Below are 22,464 nucleotides of genomic sequence, written 5' to 3' on the forward strand. Positions count from 1 at the left end.
CACAGAATCTCAATGAGTGAGCTATATTGACTGGCCAAAGAACTCAAGAGATCTCTATCTAAGCCTCCCCAAACACACCCAGTGCTTACAGACGGACACTGCCACGCCCAGCTTTTCATGTAGATGCTGAGCACCCCGTCTCTGATACTCACGTCAGCAAGGACTTTACCCACCTGGCCCAGCTTGTTTGTTTGTGTTCTTCCCCAGTCTGGAATGCCTACCATTTTCACAGCTATGGTAAGAAATCTCCTGCCCCTTCCCAAGTCTCCCAATTCCTTCTACCACCACCCCCTGTTAGATTCAAACTAGAGGCTAATCAGGCCACAGAACGGTGGGCAGGCCGGCTGCAGGCTCTTTGTTGTAAGCCTGCCTCCTGAGACCTTTAAGAAGGGACCCCCATTCTGGGCCTAAGCTCTCAACAGAGCTCCTGTTGTGCTACTACATGTCTGTCTGTCTGTCTATGGCATTAATAACTCTTCTAGCAAAATTTTTGCTCAAAAGAACCATTTTCCTCAGTGTCCCCCCCCAATGAGCCCCATCAGGGACCAACCACCCCCAAACCTAATAATGTTCAGTTCTTGAGACTACAGTACTGCTGCCGTGCCCTGGGCGGATGGACCACCATAGATGATCTAGGAACAGAAGCACATGTGAGTTACAGCATTTTGGAGCAACTTCATCGACATACTAGCAGGAGGGTCCATTTTCCAGTTGCTGGCAAGCTGAGCATGGATAGGATCTATCACCCTGGCTGGGGCAGTACTAGTGGAGACCTTACACCTCCAAACCTTAGCAGAGTATTGCCAAAGAAAACTGATGTGGGCTGAAATTAAATGTCAGGTACAAAATAAATATTGAAAATTCAACTATATGTGATATTAAAATCCCACTATATATATAAAAAACTAGAAAAAATATTTGTAACACGCGTATGGTAAAGGGTGAGTTTCCTTAAATGGTAGCACTCCTACGGGGAAGGCAAACTGACAGCCCGAGGGGAAAGTGAGCAAATAGCACCAAGAACCCCCATGACTGCTGAAGAAGAGATATACAAACGCACTCGTGACAGAAAGGATGAAGAAACGGCAGTGTGGCTTGAACCAGATGTGCAGCGAAGGGGAGGATAGACCAGGGTCCTGGTGGGATGCTGGGTAACCGATGCTCAAGAAAGGAGAGGCGGGCCTGGGGAGGCGGCTCAGTCTGGAAAGCGCTCCTCACACAAGCATGAGACCTGAGTGTGATCCCTACAGGCACACACCTGTAATCCCAGAGCTCAGGAGACAGAAAGAAAAACCTCTTGGAGCTCACTGGCCAGCAAGACTAGCCAAATCACCAAGGCAAGTTCCGTGTTCACTGAGGGACCCTGGCTCAAAGAATTTGATGGAAAAATGATTTCAGAAGACACCTGACATTGACTTGTGGCCTCTCTATCCACACATAAACACACAGATGGACACACACACACATCAGCAATTTGCAAGGGTAAGAGCGTAATGTAAGACTTCTACCGGACACGGGACAAATCCTATTTGCATCTTTTATTTCCTAGCTGTGGGTTGTTAGTCACTTTTACTCTCTGAGCCTCGGTGTTGCCTCCTGTAAACTGGGCACATGGTGTGTTTCTTTGGTAAATTAAGGTGTGGTCAGGGAAGAGAGAGCCAGAAGCTTCAAGGACAACACTGGGATAGCAGGAAGATGGAGGGGACACTGTGTGCCAAGTACTTCAGGAAGGGAACCCAAGCTGGGGGAAGGTGTCCTGGAGCTAGAAATGGTTCGGCTGAGTGTGAAAAAGTGCAGGGACGGATGGAAGGAAGTGAAGGTGGGGCCCGAGGGACCACATTTTCAAGGGCATTTGGCATGTCAAGCAAAGGAGACCTGCAGGGTAGACGGGACATAGGTGGAACACGGGTCTGCATGGATCTAAGGATGGAGGTGGCTGGGCAAGTGGGTTCAGCCCTTTGGAGCCTAATGGTTCCTGGAAGATCTCAGCTAATTATCATAAATGGCCATTGGTGCTTTAAGGGATCTAGTCTAGCAAAAGTTAAGTCCAACCTGCACAGCTCAGTACATGCATGGCGAGAGTGAGTCAAAACCTTCTCTGCAGTCAGATGGTCTTGGTGGCTTTTAACACAGAGCTACAAAGCAAGGCTGAAAGCTAAAGGAATAGTCCAGCATGTCACAGTAAAGACAGAAGCAGAAACTCTGGTCAGGGGCAGGTCCAGAGCCACAGCCAAGAAGTAAGGCTAGCAAGAAGACAGGGTAAAAATCTGTGAATGACCTAAAACCTGTGCTCAGGCCTGAGGAGACTGCTCAGTCAACTGCTTGTTGGGTAAGCATGGGCGTCTAAGCTGGGCATGGTGGTATGCACTCTGCATAATACCAGGGCTGGAGAACAGAAACGGTACTATCCCTAGGGCTTGCTAGCCTGCTGAGCTCCAGACTCAGTGAGAGAAATTATCATAATGATGATGATGATGATAGTAATAATAATAATAATAGTAGTGATAGCAATAATAGTGTGGAGACGATTGAAGATAGTACCTAACACTTACCTCTGATCCCCACAAGAACACAAACATACAGACACACGAAAGTAACATAATGGAATGTGTGTTTGTGAAAGGTGCCTGACATACAAATGACACTCAATTAAAATCTCTACACACACACACACACACACACACACACACACACACACACACACACACAGGGGAGAAAATGCCTTGCTGAGACTGAACTACATTGGGTTACATTTCTTGGTACCTTTGATTACCCACGAGGGAGAAATCTTGAATGGATAAAGGAAAAGATTAATAGGGTCTCAGAAGTCACAAGTTCCAGGCTCCTAACAAGAGGAAGAGAGTAGGGCTGACAGGAAAACCAGGCAGTACTGAGGACTTTTAATACAGACAGTCTCAGATTGCTGGCTAGCATCCTTCCCAAATCTGGGATTCCAGACGTAGTTCCATATACACAGTGAGGGTGGAACTAGAGGGAGTAATTGATTGGCTGATAGCCAGCCAATAGGTGACTCCCTCCAAATTCGTTCCTCCTGGTCCAGGCTAGGATCATGGAAGGCAGGAGGTGTTCCAAGAGGAAAGAGGGCTTAGCAAGCAAATGAACTGACGTTCACAGACACTGGAATTGTCTCGAATGATTTCTGACTTGGCACCAGCAGCTGGTGACCCTGAAATGACAGCAGTAGGTGCCATTTCCAAAAGAACCATAGGAATGTACAACATTTGCTTTTCTAGCCTCCGTTTCCCGAACGACAAAGTGGAAGTCATAATGAGCTAGTTAAGACTGTTACAAGGAAAAGAATAAAATAACAACTTCATTCCGTGAAGAGATGGGGTGTGTGTCTCTGTGTGTTCATATGTGTATGTCTGTAAGTATGCATGTGGAGACAGATGCCGGAGGTCGCCCTCAAGATACCATTCACCTTGTTTTGTTTTTGTTGTTTTTGTTTTTTGAGACAGAGTCTTGAATTGGCCTGGAAGCACTAAGCTAGGCTCGATGGCCCGCAAGCCCCAGGGACCCACCTGGCTTCCCCTCCTTAGATTTGAGGTTGCAAGTGCATGCCACTGTGTCCAGCTTTCTTACATGGCTCTGGTGACTGAACTCAAGGCCTCATGCATGCATGGAAAACACTTTACTGAGTTATCTCCTCAGACTCTAGGGGTGAGTTGCTTTGCTTCACACCCCAAAGGAGCAGTGTTCTTGGTTTTTTCTTTTGTTGAACCTTGGGCCACTCCCATAGCTGAAGTAGGCACTGCTCCTCCCCAGGCTACAAGGGCAGATGCATGAAGGTTCCACACAAAGCACACGGACCGCACTGTCTTAGCTGCAGTGGTAACTCTACCCCCAGAAGAAAGTGAGCTAACCCCAAGTCTCCCCACCTGCGAAATGAGTGTGACGGTGAGAGTCACTTCCTTTCCCTTCCCTTCTCTGGGCATCTATGTTTCTCAGTCCTCACCAATGTCACTCTCCTTCAAAGTCCTCTGAAGCTCCTGGCATTTGCCCATCCACTCCAACACCAGACGCGGGTGTTTGCTGTGTTCCTTTTTAGTCACTCTAAGCCTGTACCCTTTCATGACTGAATTGTAAACCTCAGCAGTTGTCCATAGCATCATGTGAAAACCACAGCTGCTCTATGGAGCCCCAGAGGAGGCACTGGGCTGAGAGTCTGAGGGCTGGAGGTGTCGCTTAGTTAGTAGAGTTGCTGGCCTGGCATGCACAAGGCTCTGGGTTCAATCCCCAGCACAGCATAAACTGGGTGTCCTGGTGTCCACCCGGAATCAGCACTTGGGAAGTGGAGGCAAAAGGAGAAGGGGTTGAAGGTCATCCTGGACTATCTAGCAACTTCAAGGTCAGCCTTGTCTAGTCCGATCTGTATTCAGAGAGAAAGAAGGCCGGGCTAAGGGAAGGAGGAAGGAAGGAGAGAGGGAAGGCCTGGGAGGAGAGAGCCCTGAGCTCTCAGCATGGACATTTTCCTTCCTGTCTCTAACCTGTCCCTTCAGCCTTGTGACTTCACTGTCCCCATAGCCTATGTCCTGCTCTTTGCAAGCTGGGGACAAAGTACTCCTTCAGCAGGCTACCATGCTCGCCTCTCCTGAACCACTTCCCGTGGGTCTCCAGGATCCTGGGACCCAAGTGAGGGGGAGGGCTGCTGCTCTGAGCTCGCACCCAACTCTGCAGGCCGGGGTGTCATCTCCCGCAACAGCTGACAGTGGCGCCTGCAGCGCTCTGGTGTCACTTTTAACACAGCACATTAACACCACCGGCTGACTGTCTGCACAAGGAGGCCCCAGCAGAGCCGCGTGCAGCCGCACCCCACATGTGCAGTTGTTAACCCGGCAGTTGTTCAGCGGGCTCCTTTGGCCTCACCTCCAGAGGTGTTACTTCTGGAGTGAATGACACCCCAGGCCTGCCCGAGCTCCCCCATAAGAAGGAGGGACGGGGACATGCCTGTCCATGCTGGCTGGCCAGGAGGGGAAGGATGGGGAGATATTTTTGAGCATTGACATGCAAAGACCAGAAGCCTGGATCTCCGCCACCTACACACAGTTCCCTAAATTAGAAGAGGAAGGAGGGAACAGGGGAGAGAGAAAGAGTGTCACCAGCCACTTGAAATCTTTCTTCAGTTTGTGTTGTGCTGACGACCACATGTGTTCAAAGAGGATTCATGATGTAACGAAGACAAAAGCAGCCTGCAAAGGAGCCCAGTGCGGGCCATGTGGCTCCGGGTGCACAAACACAATACAAAGTGCCCCTCTGTCCTGGGTCCCCTTAGCCATGTGGCCAGGCACTTTGGAGGGCAGTTCCATTCCCCAGCTCAGGATGACCGCACAACTCTCTCTCTTCGATCATCAATGTGAGTTGGAATAACCTGTGCTGCTTTCTGGTACCCATGCCTCCTCACTAGTGTCTCCCTGTTAGCCCATCCCTCCCCAGCCTTGTCCACCGGGGAAAACTGAGTTCCTAGTGACGGCTGGCAGCTCTATAGGGTCACCACCAAGGGACAGTGGCCCGAGAGCCACCCAACTCCTGTATCTAGGAATAAGCAGAAAGGAGGCCACTGAGATCCACCATCACCATCACCACAGGAATACACACTCTCTCTCTCTCCTCTCTCTCTCTCTCTCTCTCTCTCTCTCTCTCTCTCTCTCTCTCTCTCTCTCTCTCTCTCTCTCTCTCTCTCTCTCTCTCCATAGGAAATAAAATGGGAAAAACTCCTGTCTGTCTGATGGGCATGTGAAATTTCCCCCATAGGCTCGTGTGTCTGAACATAGAATTCCCAGCTGGTAGTGCTGTTTAAGGTAGTCGTAACTTCCTGAGCTTGTCCAACATGCAGCCTGCAGGCCACATGCAACCAAGGATAACTATGAATGCAGGCCAATACTAATGAGAAGCTTATGTAACATATTATGAGATGTGTGTGTGAGTGTGCGCACACGCGTACATGCAGGGGGCCAGCTCTCTTGAAGCTGGAGTTATAGGCGTTTGTAAGTTGTCTGAAGTGGGTGCTGAGATTTGAACTTTGGAACTCATGGAACTCCAGCAAGTGCTCTTAATTGCTGAACCATCTCTCCAGACTCATGAGACTTTTTTTTCCTGTAAATCAGTTACAGATCCCCATTGTGAACTTTGTAGATGATAATGTTGCGTGTCAATGTCAAAGGTTGGACATACCAGGCTGGGAGATGGCTCAGCGGTTAAGAATGGTTGCCATTCTTGCACAGGACCCTGGTTGAGCTCCCAGAGCACACATGGAGGCTCACAACTGCCTGCAGTTCCAGTTCCAGGGAATTCAATGCCCTCTTCTGGCCTCCCTGGGCAGCAAGGATTCACGTGGTGCACAGACATATATGCAGGCAAAACACCCACTCACATAAAATGAAAATAAAAGACATTTTAAAGGAGGGTTGGACACACCTGCTCTGCAGTGCTCGCTGGAGGAATGGGTCACTGTGGCAGCTGTATCTGTCACAGCTCTCTCTTCCTGTCAGTGCAATGCAACAAGCAGCTTCATCCTCTCACCATGGTCTCGTCACCTTACCTCCCCTCCCCCATCATAATAAACCGTTTCTCCTCTGAACTGAGCCTCCTGAAGACTGCTTCTTGACAGGTACTTGCGTACAGGGATGAGAAAAAGTAACAAATGTGCTGGCACATGTTTCTAGATTTTCCCATGTTTCTCAGTGTAGTCCATGAGTTTAGAATTTCCTCAGTTGACTGCTTTTTGAGTAATAAATGCAACCCAGAGCAGTAATCTCTCAGGATCATGCCATCAATGCGCACAGTGCCTTGGAAGCATTGTCTCCCTTTGCCGATGAAAAATCAGAGTTCTGGAAAAATGAGGTGCTGCATCCTGGATACTCTGCACCTCTACCTCATTTGTCTGCTCAGCAGTGCAAAATACTTCATGTTTAAAGGGCAAGGCTCAGAGAACTTGTCCACAGTTATTCCCTTAGGAATTGAGCTGGACGGAATGAAAACAGCAACCGTTGAGAGCCAAGCTCAGCAGTGTGTATGTGCAACCCCAGTACTCCTACAGAGAGATGGATGAGGGCAGCTGGGAGAACCCCAGAAGCTTGCCCGCCAGAGAGCTCAGCAGTGTGTATGTGCAACCCCAGTACTCCTACAGAGAGATGGATGAGGGCAGCTGGGAGAACCCCAGAAGCTTGCCCGCCAGAGAGCTCAGCAGTGTGTATGTGCAACCCCAGTACTCCTACAGAGAGATGGATGAGGGCAGCTGGGAGAACCCCAGAAGCTTGCAGGCCAGAGAGCCTGGTAGATAATGTGGAAAAACAGAAAGCAAGGTAGAAAGCAAGGGCTCACACCCAAGGTTGTCCTCTGACCTCTACATGAGTGCCAAAACACGCATGCACATGCACAAGCACGTGCACACACACCAAAAGAAACAGAAAGAACAAAAATAAAACCAGGAAGATGACACCAACAGGCATCCTTTTAGTGTACAATCCTGAGTGTTTATGTCATCTTTTGAGTTGCCCTATGAAGAAGATACTGGAATTACCCCTGCTTCTCAGTTGAACTAATGGAGACTCTGAGAGACTGAGCAACTGGCCTTGGGCCATACGACTAGCAATTTACAGAGCTGAGAGACTGTACCCTTGATCTTCAAAATTCTGGTCAGCTCATTTCCTGAGCAGCAGGAGAGGTTCAAAAGCTGAGTTAGGTCATAAATGCATGGGCATTTTTAAATTAAATTTCCATTTTGATCAATAGTTTGTTATGAGATTGTAAAAGTCAAATCGTTGCATGAAACCGATAATGAAAAGCAGCAGACCCACCTCTCCTTGGAGGAGATGACTTCAAGTCCTCTCTTCGTTCCCTCTGACATTTACTTTCATATTTCTAAATACCATCCTTTTCTGATTTCACATACTATTTGTTGGCCTCCTCTTATGGAAGACTGCTAGTTCCACAGCAGCCACCACACAGAGGCACACACTTCCCCTCCCAATGTAATCCCATCACAGTTGCTAACTCAGAGACCCCTTCTACCTGATCCATGTACATGTTGTTAACAGCTAAACAAAGACTCTGGGTTTCCTTTCCTAGTGACCAAAGCAACTTAAGGGAGGAAGGTTTGTCTTGACTCACAATTCAAGGGTATCACCACCACAGTGAGGGAGTCACCTTCAGTCAGGAAGCAAAGAAATGAATGCTTGGTGCTCAACTCCCTTTCTCCAGGTCTAAGAGTCCAGGATCCCAGCCCAGGGAATGGTGTCACCCACATTTAGGGCAGATCTTCCCACCTCAATTAGCCTAATCAAGAAAATCCCTCAGAAGTTAATGTAGATAACATTTCACAGACAGGCACAGAGGCTTATGTCCTGGGCAATTACAGATCCTGTCAAGTTGATAACATAAGCATTAACCATTGTATCAGGTGTTGCAGGTGTGGTTGCTGAACTATGCAGCTTTTTGTTTTCCCTGGAGTTGGTAATTGCCTCTGTTTTTCATTTACATTTTAAAGCCACATTACTAATTCTTCCCACAAACATGTATACAGTTTTAAAATTTCTAGTAATGCAATCAGATTCTTTTGGTAACCGATCACTTCTGTTTTGGTTTTTCTTAACACCCTTTGTCCTCTTGCCGTGACCTGAACCAGACACCCTCCTAGATGTCTGCATGGTAGATATTCTGAAATTTCCCTCCACCATTTTCCCAGGAAACCCCTTAACCTCTCTTCCACACTTCTTCTTTGGTGCTTGGATCCGAAGCCCCCCTCCTGCTTGGTCTACTGCCTTCTTTTAGTTATAATATACATGCCAGTAGCATCCTTGAAACTGCATATGGGAGTTCAGTTTTTGGATCCTTGATTGACAGTTTGGCTGGCTGTATAAATCTCGTTTGGAAATCATCTCCACTCCACATTCTGAAGGCAGTCCTTATTGGCATGTGGCATTCTGGGTTGATGAGAAGTAGCCCAGTGCCATCCCAAGTCTTGATCCTCTGTTGCATGACTTTTCGGTTTCTCAAGGCTTCTGGGATCTTCTCTTTATCTCTTATAAGCTAAAAAAAAAAAAAAAAGGTGTCTTCAAAAGCTCAGAATGTATTCTCAGGAAAAAAGAATTTAATGAGTTAGACTAGACTAGATGGGTGTATCATTCTATAAATAGACATTTATATATTTTTCTTGGAGCCAAGGTCATCACCATCACTATTGTTCTGGGTCTTGTACGATAAAGCTAGACTGAGATATTGTGTTGGAAAAGAGAGAGCAACCTTTCACTGTTTGAGGATTATTTGCTCATTTACCTAAAACCCCACAAGACTCAACAGGGGGAAAAGATTGAAAATGACAAAAGAATTTTATAAGACAACTCTATACAAAATAAGTACTCCTTGGCCTTCAAAGACTTCAGAAGCAAACCAAAGCTAAACTGTAATGGATAAAATGGCCCATTTATAAAAACAACCTGGAGATAAACTTTTTTTCAAAAAATGTAAAGTCAGTGTGAAGAAAGTCTTTTACTTTAAGATTGTCCATTTGCGTGTATGTATACATGTGTATGTGCTTGTTCACGTGTGTGCCTGTGGGAGTGCACAGGTGGGCATGGGAAAGCAGAGGCAAGCATGGGTGCCACCGCTCAGGAACTGACCACCTTGTTTTTTGAGGCAGAGTCTCTTACAAGGCAGGAATTTGCCAATTGAGCTAGGCTGGCTGGCTGCCCAGTCCCAGGGATCCCCCTGCCTCTGCTCCTCAGTTTGGGGATTGCAAACACTCACCACGCTGAGCAATTTTTTTTCTAAATGGAAGCTAGGGGTTGAACTCAGGGCTTCATGCTTGCAAGGGCAGCACTTTACCAGCTGAGCTGTCTTCCCAGCCCCAGAAATAAATTTCTTGAAGATGTGCCAAAATCCATGGGAAGCAATCTTTTACATACTACTGAAGAGCACAAATGTGAGCTTAGATACTCATGGGTAAAATGACATTACAAGAATGCCACTTCTCCCTAAATGAAGCTCCACACTGAACAATAGCCACACAGGTCTCACTGAACTAGAGAGGGCAATACGGAAAAACACACATATCCAGGAGAAGTTTGGAAACAGCAATGCAGGGAGCAGGGAGAACCCTCTCCATTATTTATACAGATTTTAATCCTATTATAAAGCTGAAATAATTGGAACTATAGAGGAAGTATATGAATAGCCATATAATTTAGAAATTACTGGAAGTCATCCAATATATATAGGAAGTTACCATATGATCCAGTTGGCATTTGAAACAGGATTTCTCCACATTTAGTATTGGGACAATTGGCTGCCCATCTGTAAAAGAAATTAATTTAGAACCTCACTTCACATGTTATACCAAAATAAATCGACATGAACCAAAGGTTTAAAGGAAACCAAGAAACCCTTAAGGCAGCAGGAGAAAGCAGAGGCAACGGCAGCCAGCCCTGCATCTATGGCCTTTACCCCCACTTCAGGCTCAGCAGCAGGCACTCGCCATATCCTGTGGACCAGAGATGAAGCGCTGGACAGGTGGAGGGTTGGTTGGTTGGGTCATGTAGTGGATCCCATCACAAGGCCGCCATAATCAGCAGGGCTTAGACCACATCCGTCACATGTAACTTCTCTGGCTCTGCCAGTGTTAAGAAGTTTTTGGTTTTGATCCAATATTTTGAAACTGAGAACTTTCACATAAAAAAAAATCTGGAATTCAGGCCTTCTCTGAAATGTCTAAAAAAAATTTTGGTGACTCTGGGTCCCTATTGCTTCAGGGAGCAACCAAAGGAGCCATTGCCCTTTGGAGCCCTGAGGACTGGCCCACCACCAGGCGGTCCTCTCAGATCTCCAGGCCCTCGGGCAGATGAAGGGGAATGGTGGCCATGAGCCCAGAGTCCTGGGGCAGGGGTGAGGCTGCAGCTTTGGGCCATGGGAAGAGGACAGATTTGTGTTACCCAGGTAAGGAGTTGTGGCAGAGGATGTAGAAGGGAGTGGCTTGGCCTTGAGGGAATTTTGGGCTTGGGGACAGATGGCAGCATGCAGGTGTCTGGTGAGAGGCCTAAGAAAGCTCCTCACTCATGGGCACGCATTTGGGAGTCGCTTGCCTGTGACCCGGGAAGCCAGAGTGGGCCTGCACCTGCTGAAAATCCAGATGCCTCCTCTGGAGCCTTGGCCTCCATCCACCCAAGGCCCTGTCATGCTCCTAGTCATGATGTCATAGACCCTAACCTGGAACTGTGAGTCTCAGTGAATACCTCTGTAAGTTGCAGTGGTCATGGTGTCTCATCACAGCAATAGAAAAGTGACTAATACAGGTCACAGAAAGTGCAAAGGGGGGACTCTCTTTGAAGATGCTGGGGTGGGGGAGCTGAGGAGTCCAAACTAGATCTGGTCTTTGAAGGTGCTGCTCAGGGGCCGAGAAGATGGCTCAGTGGGTAAGAGCACTTGCTATGAAAGCATGGGGATCCGAGTTCAAGTCTTAGCAGAAACAGAAAAAGCCCTGTGTGGAGGCAGGTACCCCTGTAATCCCAGTGCTATGGGTGGGCGAGGTGGACACCAGAAGGTCGCTAGATCCTGCTGGCTGCCAGCCTAGCTCCAGGCCCAGTGAAAAACTGACTGTCTTGGGGGAATAGAACGGAGAGTGATAGACCAGGACGCTAGACATCCTCCTCTGGCTTCCAAGCACAAGAATGGATATGAATACCTTGTACATGGATGCACATACCACACACACACACACACACACACACACACACGCACGCACGCACGCACACATGCATATATGCACACGACTAGCTGCAGCACCTGTGTGGAAAATGACATACGGACAACCAGCAGGAGAGTTGGGGACATCTGTACTAGAGCAAATGGATCATTGAACCCCACAGAACTTGTAAAAATGTGGCTGGTGGGTGGAGGGACATGACTTCCTGCGTCAAGGGGGGGGGGCTACTTGTGAGCTTCCTTGGTGTGTAGTCCAGGGTGGAAGTGAGCATGTGTGAACGCTCACAACAGGCCGGGGTGGAATGAAGGGCCTGTGCTGTGCTGGTGAGGTCAATGGCAACGTCCTGCAGATCATGGCTCTACAGCTGGTGTCACCAGCATTTCTCTCTCCACACCCAGCCACGGCGGTCAGGAAGGCCAACTGCCCAGGTAGCAGTGGCCAAAGACACTCGGCAAAGCCTCTCCCTGGGAAGCACAGACTGCACAGGTTGGCCTCTGAATCCGTTGGCCTCACTGGAAAGAGATCAAAGGGCAACCTGGGAATGTAGCTCAGTGGGTGGAGTGCTTGCCCAACACCACATTAGCCAGGTATGGTGGTACAGGCCTGGAACCCCAGTTCTCGGGAGGGGGGCGGCAGAAGCAGGGGAATCTGAAGTTCAGGATTACCCTCGGCTACGGAGCAAGTTCAAGGCCAGGGTGTGTCTCGGAGTGATTGCCTAGCATGCACAAAGCCCTGGATTCTACTACAGCTTCCTAACCCTGCTGTGGTGCCCTGAACCTATAATCCAGGGAGTGGGAAAGTGAAAGTTGGAGAATAAGTGAAACACAGTTGGAGACCAGCCTGGGCTACATGGAAGTATATCTTTTTAAAAAGAGGTTGATGATGAAAGACAGGCTGTCAGCCCAGTCTACCTGCCCACGTTGGCAGGCCTTGGGCCTGTCCCAAAGTTTGCTGTTGTGGTGGCAGGGTGCAAACATCTTGGACGACCCTGTGGCCCTGAGGGGGCATCTGCCTCCCACTTCCTCCCAGAACTAGAAGGCTTAATTGATCATAGAGCAAGTAGCATTTAGAACAATTAACATGCAAAACAAGGTAAATGGTCTCATTGGAGAGCCCTACACAGGGGCCAGAGGTTGAGGTATTTTCTATGCAGTGAGGTCATGGCCCCTGCCGAGTGTTTTTTATTTTGGGGAGATGAAAATCAGATAGGCACAAAGCCACCCGTGTGACCCCGCTGAGCCCAGAGCCACCTCCCTGAGTGAGGGCAGGTCCTGTGACCTGCCACCAGGCTAAACTGCCTTGGGTCCTTGGGGACCTGCAGCAATGGAGAGTGTGCAGCATCAGGACAGGCGACGAGACCTCTTTCCTGGTCTGTGGCTGGGAGTGATTAGTTCTAGGATCTCTTAAATCTGACAATCAGGAGTCAGTGTCGCTTCTCAGTGAAGTTAACATTCACTCCTGCTTAAAACCTCCCTGGCAGCCCTGACAGCTCCCATTTACAGCTGGAGAAACTAAGGCAGGGAGCTAAGAGGACAGCAACCCTAGCCTTGGCTGCCCTGAGGCTGTGAAAGCCTTGACTTTGCTGGTTAGGAATGGATGTTTGTAGTCTCAGCGGCAATTCTAGTGTTCAGCCTTGTGTGCGACTATGTATGTGTGCATGTTTGCTTGTTCCTGTGTGAGTGGGTGCATGTATATGTGATGAATGTAGGGACCAGAGGTCACCCTCGGCACCTTCTTCGGGAGCCTTCCATCTTTTTGGGGGGGTGGGACCTGGGACCCACCAGTCCAGCTGGGCTGGCTACTCAGGGAGTCCCAGGGATCTCTCTCCACTGAGCAGGAGCTCAATGCATGCCATTATGCACAGCTGTTTTTCTTTTCTAAGTAGATTCTGGGAATTGAACTCAGGTCCTCATGCTCGCAAGGCAAGCAACTCACGGAGCCAACCACCTCCCCGTCCCCACACACAGTTTTCTGAACACACATTTGACTATCTCTTTTCTTGCTTTTCCATCTACCCTTCTTCCTGTCACACCAGCATGATGGCTCTTGTCACCATCTTATTCTGTGAGGATCCAGATGGAGAGGGGCAGGCGGAAGAAGCGTCAGTGAGTCTCTTAGGTCTTTGGCTATCAGAGTCCCTGCATTGGCGCTGCGATTTCACAGAAGCGAGCAATGATTTGCTGCTACAGCTGCTCCGTGGATGCTGCATACCTTACCTTGTGTTGGATGTGCGATGGTACAGCCCTTCTGAGGTGTCCTCTCCACCTACCCTACTCCTGCTCTTTAATAGGTTAGATAACTCCAGGCGCAAGCTCTGTTCTCCTCTCCACCACGACTGCTGTCTGAATCCAATGCCTAGCACAGTTTGCTTTCCAGCTGATGCCCAGGACTTGGTGGCCAATGAAACAAACAAGTATGTACAAGAAAGACTCAAGGGGCTGGAGATGTAGCTCTACTGGTAGAGCCCTTACCTAGCATGATTCTAATCCTCAAAACCATTTAAGCCAGGAATAGTGGAGAGACAGGAGGATAAGTTCAAGGTCATGCTCAGCTCCTCAGCTACAGAGACATTCTCAAGAAAAAAAGGAAGAGAAAACGAGACGAGGGGAGGTGTCTTAGTTGCCTTTCTGTTGCTGGGTAAAGACACCATGATCAATGCAACTGGGGAAGAAAGAGTTTATTTTGGGGCTGGCAGTTAGTTCCACGGGGTTAGCATTCACAGCCATCATGAGGTAAAATGTGGCAGAAGGCAGGCAGACATGGTACTGAGATCTTACATCCTGATTCAAGGCAGAGAGGGAGGGAGGGAGGAAATGAGGGACAGACAGACAGACAGAGACAGAGAGAAACAGAGAACACTAACCGGAAACAGAATGGACTCCATCATCAAGGCCCATACTTCCTAATCAGCAAACAGTTCCACTGACTGGGAATTCAAGCATTTGAATACATGAGCCTATGAGGCCATTCTCATTCAAACTGCCACAGAAGAGACTGTCTCAGAGACAAGGGCATGATGTATGGAGTAAAGTCTTGTCTGACACGGGAAACAGCTTCTTCTTGTGCTATGTGTTCAAAGCTTCCTCCTCTGCACTCTGCCTGTGATGTGGCATGGACTTAGATGATGAGTATCCATGGCATGGACTCAGATGATGAGCATCACTGACATGGGCTTAGATGATGAGCATCCCTGACATGGGCTCAGATGATGAGCATCCCTGGGCCCTATGTTCTCCAGCCTTGAGCTCACTCTGAGATGTTGTATACCACTTTCCTGGCTGTCTGTGTCCTGCCCTCTCCTGTGTCTTACACTGGGCCGGTGGTACCCCTTGCAGAACCACAATACCTTGAACTTGGGGAGCTGAAGGGTCTAAGCATCTTTAGCCCCAAGCCCAGTGGGGGGCATGAAGCTGGGTGCCTGGCCACTGTGTTTACTGCCCTTGGAGTCACTAGTACCAATTGAGAGCAGACAGCAGGATCAGATTGGCCAGCTGTCAGGGCATGGTGCGTCTGCATGCTCTTTGACCCTGCGGATATGGGCTGGTTTTAGAAGGTCACTAGTGAAGGATGAGGAGATGGCTCGGTGCAGCATGAAGTCCTGAATTCAATCCCCAGAACTCTCATAAAATGGTGGGACACACTTTAATCCAGGCCCCGGGGAGATGTAGCCAGGAGGATCCTAGTGGCTCTCTAGCTGACTAGTCAAACTAATCAACAAGCTCCAGGGTTAGTGAGTGACCCTGTCATAGAAGACAAGGTAGCTGGTATCCTGAAAACAACACCTGACATCAGCCTCTGGCCTCCACACCTACACGCACAAACACATGCACACACACACACACACACACACTCCTACATATACACATCCCTACACACACATACATATACTACATCTACACACACATAAACACACACCCTACACACACTCCAATACACACACACAGACACACATATACACATACCCCTACACACACATAAACATACACACACATGCCTACATAGACACGCACCTACACACATTCCTACACACACACACACACACACACACACACACACACACACACGAAATTCACAGCAAATGTACTTCTCTTCAGTGACTGAAGACAGGTAGCTCTCAGGGGCCGGTGTCACCAGTTAACACAGTGACATCAGCCATGTCAGCCCCGCCTACCCAGAGAGCCAGTCTGGGCTCTGCCACTGCCCTTCAAGATTCACACAAAGCAGGCAAAACCCCTTTCCCCTCTCGAGGTCCCACCTCCCTAACCTGCCGTCAGGGCTGAACAGAAGGCCCGTGGTTTTGATGTGGTGCAGAGTGACAGGTACAAGGTCAAGTCTACAAAGTTGAGTCCACTCTCTGCTCCACTGCTGGGGACACAGTCCCCTTGCCTCCACCGTGCACTGCTAACCTGTCCTGAGCCCCAGGGCAAACCTGACTGAAGCTGACGAGGTGGCTTAGCAGGGGACTGTGCTTGTCAGTAAGACTGATGACCTGAGCTGGAGCCCTGGAACCCACATGGGGAAAGAGAACTGACTCCCAAAAGTCGTCTCTGACCTCCACTGACACACCATGGCTCCTGAGTGCCCACAGACACGCATTTAAATAATAAGTGTAAAACAAATTTAAAGTAGATGGGCTGAAACCACAGCTGCCATAGGCCACCAAACCCTCTGTGAAGAGAGTGTGCCCCACCTGACCCCACCCTGCCTGTGTGCCCACTCAGCTCCAAACATGCCAACTCTTCCCTTATCCCCCTATCACCCTGATTTTCATCTAAGACCCCAGGACACGACTGTTCCTCTGACTCCTGGCTCTTCCCGCTCGGTCCATTCCTGTACTACAACACCCTGCTGCGTCCTGGGAGTGCGGTCTCCCTTGCTGTCTGTCTCCCACCAGGACAGCAGGCATCCATTCACCTGGGCCTGCCTGTTGCCCCAGTGCTCAGTTTCTTCTTCCAATATTCAGTTTGGCTGGTGTCGTCCAAATGGACCACATCACCCGGAATCCTAGAAGCTGGGTGTACCGTGGCCCTGTGACAAAGTTAAACTTCTGATTGTGCCCTTTCTCCACTAGCTGCTCTTGTCGAGTAGAGTCAGGTGTGTGAAGTGGGAGCCCCTAGGGGCCAGGCGAACTCCAGAAGCTCAGGCAGCTTGGTGGAGAGTCCCAAGCAGCATGCTGGCTACAGCTGTGACATCAGACAGCCGAGGGCCTGGGGACATAGTGCAGCTGGCAGAGTGCTTGCCCAGCGTGCACAGTGTCCTGGGTTCTGACCCTAGAGTTAACCTAGTATGCTGTGATGGTGTGACTGAGCAGAGCACTCAGGAGGTAGAGGTGGAAAGAGGATCAGGTCATCCTCAGCTACAGAGGGACTTCAAGGCCAGCCTGGGCTACATGAGATTCTGACTCAAAAGGTGACCGGGGAGCACTGGGATGGTTCAGCAGGGAAAGACACTTGCAGTGCAAGCCTAGTAACCTGAGTTCAATCCCTGGAACTCCTATAAAACTGGAAAGACAGAATTGGTTCCACAAAGTTGTCCTTGACTTTCCACACATGCTCACATACACATCACACACACACACACATAACACTCATATCACACACATACCATACACCACACACACACACACATCACACTCATATCACACACATACCATACACATCACACACATACCACACACACATACCATACACATCACACACATACCACATACATCTCACACATACTATACACCACACACCCATACACATGCCATACAAACACACCATACATACATACCACACACACACATATCACACATACACACATAACACATATACCATGCACCACACACCCATACACACACACCATACAAACATACCATATACATACATACCGCACACATCACACTTATACCATACACCACACACCCATACACACACACCACACACATACCATACACCACACACCCATACACACACACACACATGCACATTATACACATACATACCACATAATAATAGTAATAATAAAATTTTGAGAGAACCCAGCTGTGGTCTTGTTTCAGCCTCCCTCACTCAGAAGGCAGCTCAGCACATGGGTGAGTTTTATGGCATTGGATGCATTACCAGACATAAAGCCTGGGTGCTCACAGGAGAACCCAGCCCAGCTAGCTCTCTCTTTGTACCACTATTACTCAAACCTAACAAGCATAGTGATGTGTGTAGTGACACTTGAGTATCTGTTGACTGCAAGAGGAGGCAAACTATCAGCTTTGAGCGCATCTTGGATTCAAAGGGCGTTTATGGGCTGACAGGTGCCCTATAAATATGATTTGTTTGGAGGCTGCTTGGGCCCCTGTGGGAGGCCTCTGTGCCCCAGTTAGCTAAGAGTCAGGTCGGCCTGCTCTTCACCCTGACCCAGCAGCCAGATTCCCAGAGACTTTTCCCTCACAGAAAGCTCTGTGGGCTACAAGAGCCAGGAGCCTCGTGTGTGCCCACAGGGACACATTGCACAAAATGACAATATCAGGTTCTACCGAAGCTTGCTAAAGAGGAGTTCTTCGTCTTCCTTTGTTTCGAAAGTTAGATCCAGGGACTTTGAACACTGGCGATAGATGAAGACAGATAAATCGGGTTTTGACAAAACAGAATGAGTAGTTTTCAAAGGCGGGGGTGGGGGGGTGGGCTTTGATGGTGTTTGATTCCCAAAGACCTGCCATTGAGAACTTGGCTCCCAGTATCAAGTTTTGGAAGGTGATAGACGTGTGTGTGTGTGTGTGTGTGTGTGTGTGTGTGTGTGTGTGTGTGTGTGCAGATGCAAGCGTGCACATGTAGTCGTGTGAGCACACATGTGTGGAAGACAGCCTCTGTTGTTTTTGTTTTTTTTTTTTATAGATGCCGGTCACCTGGCCTGGAATTCATCAGCTTGCTAAGCTGCTGACCCGTGAGCCCCTGCCCCTACCTGTGCTAGGGTTTACAGGCATGGGGCACTATACTTGGCTTTAAAAAAAAAAAAACATGGATTCTAGAAAATTAAACTCCTGTTCTTGTGCTTGCAAGCTAAGCACTGTAGCCAACCAAGCTACAGACCTTTAAGAAGTGGGGTTGGAGCTGGAGAGATGGCTTTGTGGTTACGAGTGCTGGTTCTGAGAGAAGGCGGACCTGAGTTCAAATTCCTAGCATACACATAAAAGACTGAGCATCAGGGGTGGAGAAATGGCCGCAGTTAAGGGTGTTGGTGCTCAGTTCCCAGCCCCCACATCAGGCAGCTCACAAAGACCTGCAACTTCTACCCCAGGGATCTGACGCCCTCTTCTAGCCTCTGTGGGCACATGCATTCACACGGTACACATACAGACAAGAGCACACATGTGCACTGAGCACACACTCACTCATACGTATGCACGCGTGCACACACATATACACACAGGTGGAGCCAAGTGGGAGGAAGTTAGGCTATTGAAGGTGAGTCTTTGAAGTGGATGTTGTCTCTTTGCTTCCGACACTCTTCTCCACCACTACGATTGGGAAAGGAGTCCTCTTCCACACTTCCCCACCCTCATGTCCCAGTCACCACAAGTTCAAAGCAACAGAGCCAAGCGACCAAGGACAGGAACTTCTGAAACTGTGACTGGGTGACTATGGATCCTGGAAAATCGACAGCACTAACCAGCACAGGAGTCCTTGGCCTGCGGCTGGGCTCGTCTGTGCTCACTCTGGGACAGCTTAAGGGAAATGGCTGTCCTGCTCTTTGTCCCATTTCAAACCCACATCACCCTGAAACCTCTCATTACCCGGCCTCCCTGAGTCTCCACCTTTCAACCACAGGGAAAGGCCGCCACACCTATCTCTGAGGCATCGTGCAAGAATTGTGCTGCCGGTGGCAAAGGGCCTGGATTAGAGAAATTGACCAAGCGTGGCCATGGGAAGTCCCCACTAGCCGTAAACCTGTGCTTGAGATTCGGCCCAGTCCAGTCACCACCTTCTGAATCACAGCAGTTGGTTACTGGGTGTGCCTGGACTGCAGGGAGGACAGGGGTGGCCTGAGGACTCGATCTAGCCTGCAGGGACACTTGTTCAGTCTCAAGACGGTGACTAAAAAAATCAGAAGTGCTCTCTCTCACTCATGCACCCACACACATACACAGGCACGCACGCACGAATGCACACACAAGCGTGTGCATGCATACACGAACACCTGACACTAGAAAGCCAATTGCAGGCATTTCTGTTCTGTGACTAATTATGCCGCCCTCAAAGCCCAGCTGAAGCCCAAACTTTTGACTTGACTTTGAAGTAGAGTTTTTAAAGAAGTAACTGGAGCTAATGAGATCATAAAGGCGAGGCCCTAATCCCATAGGATCAATGCCCTTAGAAAGTCGAGGAAGACAGCTTGGAGAGATGGGTCAGCAATTACGACAACCGACTACTCTTCTGGAGGACCTGGGTTCAATTTCCATTACCTACATGGTGGCTCACAACTATATGTAACTCTGGTTCTAGGGAACCTAATCCCAGACATGGTACCAGACATAAACACAGGCAAAACACCCATACACATACAATAAAAATAATGACAGAAACAGAAAGAGCACATTTTTGGCCTTTTTTGGAGGGGATAAATCTGAAGACTTGGTTACAAGGCAGAGGCAGGAATATCTTGAGTTCAAGGTCAGCCTCAGTTATATAATGAGTTTGAACTGGCAAGATGGGTCAGTGGGTAAAAGTGTGCCTACCAATCAAAACTGACAACTTGAATTTGGTACCTGGAGCACATGGTGAGGGAGAGAATTAACTCCCAAAAGTTATCCTCTGACCAACATATGCCATGGCTTGGCTTGGCTTGCACACACACACACACACACAGAGAGAGAGAGAGAGAGAGAGAGAGAGAGAGAGAGAGAGAGAGAGAGAGAGAGAGAGAGAGAGAGAGAGAGGCACGCACGCACACACACATCAAATAAAATAAAAAATTTAAAACCAACCAAGCAAAGAAGACTTGGCCACTCTGGAAGACAAAGGGGACAAGGGCTCACACCCCCATGATAGTGAGTATCCTTCCATTTGGCCTCTACTCTGGGACCATACTGCTATGCTCATTGGGCTGCTCAGCCCCAACCCCCTGCAAGTGATCCTATCCGTCTCTGTTGCAGTTTTATATCTTCTAAGCTTGTGTCTTTTCTTCTGTACCGTGACCCCTTGGGAATGTGTTTATCAGCTATTTCCATGCCAGGACCCTGTGCTTGTCCTGTTGCTCCAACAGACTCAAGACAACGTGGTGGCCTGGACCTTGCAACCAGTGGACCTAGGCAGATGCTATGTCAGGAAGCCTGAGTTTCTGAGCTCTCTGCGGTGGGAGTGGGTCTCACATGGGGGGGGCAGGAGGGCTGTGGCCCTGGTGTTCAATGCAGGCTTCGCCTTATTGAGAAGACAGAGACAACGAGTCTTGCTACCACCTTCGGCAACTTGAGAAGTTCCCCTAACCTTTCAACTCAGGCTAAATGGAAACCCAGCGCCTTGAAGCAAAAAAGAATTTGAGGATTAGCTAGTATGATGAAGCAGAATTGGAGCCTTTTCTTTTTAAAGACACTTAGAAAGAGGGCCTGGCAAGATGGCTCAGTGGGTAAAGGCTCTTGTGGCCCAAGCCTGCAGACTTGAGTTTGATCCCTGGAAATCACATACAGGTGGAGACAAGAAAGGGTTCAAAGACCTCTGACCTCCACATATGCCCCCCCACATCATGTACCTACACAATAATAATAAAAAATTTTAACTTGAAAAATATTTAGACAGAAAGGCACTTAAGAAGATGGTGAGACATACCTAACAGTATGTATGTGGGCTCCTCCAAGGACAGTCACAATGAAGTTTGCCAGCATTAGTCACTTATATACTACTGTGGTGGTTTTCAAGTAGCTGAGAACGCTTCTTTTCATGAGTGAGATGAAGTGGTTCTAGAGATGCCTTGAATGGAGTTATAATCTGATAAAACAAGCAAGAACAACAGAAGCCCCTGGAGCTGCATAGGAGTCCAGACATGACCTTTTCCTGTAAATGAGGGGATTCCTAGACAATGGCTGGATCATGCCTGGGAAGGGAGAAAGAGCTAACCAGCTAACCATGCTGGAGTTCTTGCTTGCTGCTGACAAGGGCCTTCAGCCAAACTCCAGGGGAAGTAGCCCTTGTCCCCCTTTATGTCTTCAAGATCGTCCCCTGCATCCTGCTTCAGCCTGGACTCCGCTCCTGCTGGAGGGTCGCTGTGGGCCACAGCAAGTCAAAGTCTTCCTTGGCCAGAAGGCTGTGACCTGAGAATCATCCCAGTGCCCACCCCTGCGGTTCAGCTCACTGTGACTGTGTGCATGGGCTTTATGGAAGGGGCAAGCATCGGGGACGGACGCTCTAGCCTTCCTGGCTCCTTTGCCTCTGTGCACACCCTTTGGGCTGCACACTTTCCAACCCAGGCTCCCTAGATTACAGACGAATGGAGGAGAGGCCAGAGGGAAGGGTGGGGAAGAGGACAGGCCCATTTGGGACTTCCACCCTAGACACAGGAACCTTGGGGCAAACTTCAAGAAGAGAGAAGGTTCCAGACTCCACTCCCCACAGCGCTGAGCTCTGGCCTGGATGGCATGTCACCTCTGAGATACCAGCAGATTCCTCAGCTGGGCCTCCAGCACTATGTGCCTGGAGCAGAGGCCACAGAACACCGTGGCTGTCCGCATGGGCTGCCGGGCCTGAGCTTGGGGCACGGACGGGACAATGGAGGTGGAG

At 49.0% G+C, this 22,464-nt stretch overlaps 2 long non-coding RNA genes across 2 annotated transcripts; one reads left to right on the forward strand and one right to left on the reverse strand.

Annotated features, from left to right (window-relative positions):
• Positions 1–7,528: 7,528 nt before the first annotated feature.
• LOC121137068 lies at positions 7,529–10,592 on the reverse strand. Its single transcript, XR_005874282.1, has 3 exons — positions 10,462–10,592; positions 10,244–10,311; positions 7,529–9,048 (listed from the first exon to the last, which is right to left on the reverse strand). It is a non-coding gene; the product is annotated as an uncharacterized LOC121137068 (long non-coding RNA).
• Positions 10,593–10,761: 169 nt separating this feature from the next.
• On the forward strand, positions 10,762–18,731 carry LOC121136849. The gene is made up of 2 exons (XR_005874007.1): positions 10,762–10,950; positions 18,589–18,731. It is a non-coding gene; the product is annotated as an uncharacterized LOC121136849 (long non-coding RNA).
• Positions 18,732–22,464: the final 3,733 nt, after the last annotated feature.

The sequence above is a fragment of the Mesocricetus auratus genome, unplaced genomic scaffold (assembly GCF_017639785.1).
Source record: "Mesocricetus auratus isolate SY011 unplaced genomic scaffold, BCM_Maur_2.0 Super-Scaffold_100676, whole genome shotgun sequence".
NCBI lineage: Eukaryota > Metazoa > Chordata > Mammalia > Rodentia > Cricetidae > Mesocricetus > Mesocricetus auratus.